Below are 2649 nucleotides of genomic sequence, written 5' to 3'. Positions count from 1 at the left end.
CCTGAGGTTAGGAGTTCGAGAACAGCTTGGCCAACATGGTGAAACCCATATTCTATTAAAAAATACAAAAAAAAAAAAAAAAAAAAATCGGGCATGGTGGCCTGCACCTGTAATCCCAGCTACTTGGGAGGCTGAGGTGGGAGGATGGCTTGAGCCCAGGAGGCAGAGGCTGCAATGACACATATTCAGGCTACTGCACTCCAGGCTGGGCGACAGAGTGAGACCCTCAAGGACAAAAAAAAAAAAAGAAAAGAAAAGAAAGAAAGAATTAAGCTCCCATAAAACGGGGAAGGGCAGAAGGCTCGGGATCTTGCCCACACTTCTTAACTCGAGGCAGCACTGAGTAAGGGAGGCTTTTAAAGAGATGGAGCAACAAAACCACCAGGAAACGAGGCAACACTATGCTACATGGGTAAGCCTTTGCCTCAGGAGGTCAGGGACTCCGCCCATCCACAGCCTCTTTCAAGACAAGCAGAAAATACCCAACGAGAAAAGCACCGACCACACGGCCTACAGGCCCGGCTGAATTGGCAAGACGAAAAGCAGACGGCCGTGAAACTCCTAAATAATCCCTAAAAGTTAAAAGTGGCAGAAATAATAACCATACTCCCCAAGGAGCCGCACCGATCTCCCGCAGGCCCACGCGGTCCACAAGCGCCACAAGCTGCGGGGCACAGCAGCCAGGTAGCGCCGGAAACGCGGTTGCGTGCGCGCTGCGTCCCTGTGCGCGCTGCGTCCCTGGGGCGCGGCAGGGCGGGGAGAAAGGCGGGGCGTCAGGCGGGGCGTCGTGTCGCCTGCGCAGTGTCCTGGGAGAGGGGTGAGCAGAGAATGGAGACGGTGGGGGCGGGGCTTGAGCTGCCGAATAGCCGCGCGCGCCCTGCATCCCGGGGGCGGGGAGTGGGACGGTGCCTCGCCGCGAGTGCCGAAGGCGGGGAACGGGGCGGGTAATCTCTGTGCTTCCTCAGTCCCCAGGCCCAGCACCTGCAGGGCCGACCAGCTCCAGTCCCAGGTCCAATCCTGAGTGGCCAAAAGCCGGAAACCCGGAGCTGGAATTGGGTCTTGCACAAGCTGGACCATGTAAGCGGGACCAGGCCGGAGGTGGAGGCCACCGCTGCGGGAGGAGGGCATCTGAGGCTGGATTTTGAAGGACCCCATTAATAGAGGGTATAAACCAGATGCGGGCCATCAGGGAGGATTGTCACTCTAGCCCGATCTTGTTTGTTTACACCAGGAAGGGCCTGCCTTCTACCTGCAAGAGAATATGGCGGCTGCAGAACAATGTGGCTTAATGCCAAATATCCGTTTGTTTTAGGAAGTTAGGCTACTTGAGAAGCATCTTTAAGGGGGAGAGAAAGCAAGTTAAATCTGATTTCCACGCAGCTCTGTGGATCCCGAATGTCCATAGCATGATGTTATCTCCATTTCCACTTCCCAGCCGCTCCTGTTCCTTGTGTTTCCTGCACCATCATTCTCTCAGGTGCTCTACACTAAAATTTGCTGTCATCGTTGACTTCTCCCTCTCCTTCATCCCCTACAAGTATCAACATAGACAAATCCGATCAATATAATCATCAGTGAATAAAGCAAATTGCAGTGCATATTCTTAAAGACAGACTTTACACTTGCAGCAGCACCTAGCTTGCAGAGAGCTAAGTTGAAGCCCGTGTTTATCATAGCGGATTCTAACCAGCCAAAGCTGATAATTACTAAGAACTTGCAGGAGTTGCAGTATGCCAGACCTTCAATTTAACTGAAGACTTTCCTGAACAATTAATAAGGAGACTTGTCTTAACCTGCAGGGAATGGCTTTAGGGACTCATTCTTCCCTATGCAGGCGCAAGCCTCAAACCTTAATTCGGATCATCCACGATGATTCTCGAGCCCTTCCCTCACCTTATATTTGAAGAGGCTGAACCTCAGAGAATTAAATTACCTACAGTCCTGGTCACTGGTAGAGCTATTATTTAAAGTAAGGTCTAATGTCAAAGCCTACGTCCTTAACTCTACCATATGCTGCTTCTTGTAGTGTCCTTCCTCAACCAGAACACATAGCTCTTCTGTGTAGGAAAAGTCCATCAAAACATGTCATCAATTAAAGAAATTGGTTTCTGCTCTATTTCAATTAGTACCAGAGTAAATCAGTCGATGATTTGTGTTTGGGAATGTTGCTAGCTGGCATTAACGTTGTTAAGAGATAGCTTAGCTTTTCACTGGGGGCCCACTGCGTTATCGGAATCCTGAAACACAAATGTGTCAAAAGGGTGTGATCAAGCTATGTCAGGGAATGTTAAGTTTTTAGTATTTGGTCACTGAGGCCCATCAGTAGGTTTGGGTGTTTTGTTTTGTTTTTCCCACAAAGAGGCTTTGAGTAAGAATTGTCTGGTAGACAAACACAGGTACACACAGGTGTGTACTCACACAGCAACAGCAGCAGAGATCATCTCCCACAACAGAAGAGCTCATGAAGAAAGGGAACGGAGCTTCAATTTAAGCATTAGTTTATCATTTTTGGAGCCTGAATGTGTTGAACTTTACAGATTAACAGGTCCCTGAACAAAAATGTAAAAAACAAACCCAAGTTGCAGTCCTCCCAGGTAATTCATGTCTATCAAGTGTCTACAATACCAATTTCTACATCTTTGGGAGTAT

The 2649-nt window shown here is 49.0% G+C and overlaps 1 long non-coding RNA gene across 1 annotated transcript; it reads left to right on the top strand.

Annotated features, from left to right (window-relative positions):
- The first annotated feature begins 874 nt into the window (after positions 1-874).
- LOC113223166 lies at positions 875-2122 on the top strand. Its single transcript, XR_003308630.1, has 2 exons — positions 875-1077; positions 1313-2122. It is a non-coding gene; the product is annotated as an uncharacterized LOC113223166 (long non-coding RNA).
- Positions 2123-2649: the final 527 nt, after the last annotated feature.

Source organism: Piliocolobus tephrosceles, unplaced genomic scaffold (genome assembly GCF_002776525.5).
Source record: "Piliocolobus tephrosceles isolate RC106 unplaced genomic scaffold, ASM277652v3 unscaffolded_39346, whole genome shotgun sequence".
Taxonomy (NCBI): Eukaryota; Metazoa; Chordata; class Mammalia; order Primates; family Cercopithecidae; genus Piliocolobus; species Piliocolobus tephrosceles.
Note: the sequence above shows the minus strand (reverse complement) of the source record. Positions and strands in the feature narration are given on the sequence as shown.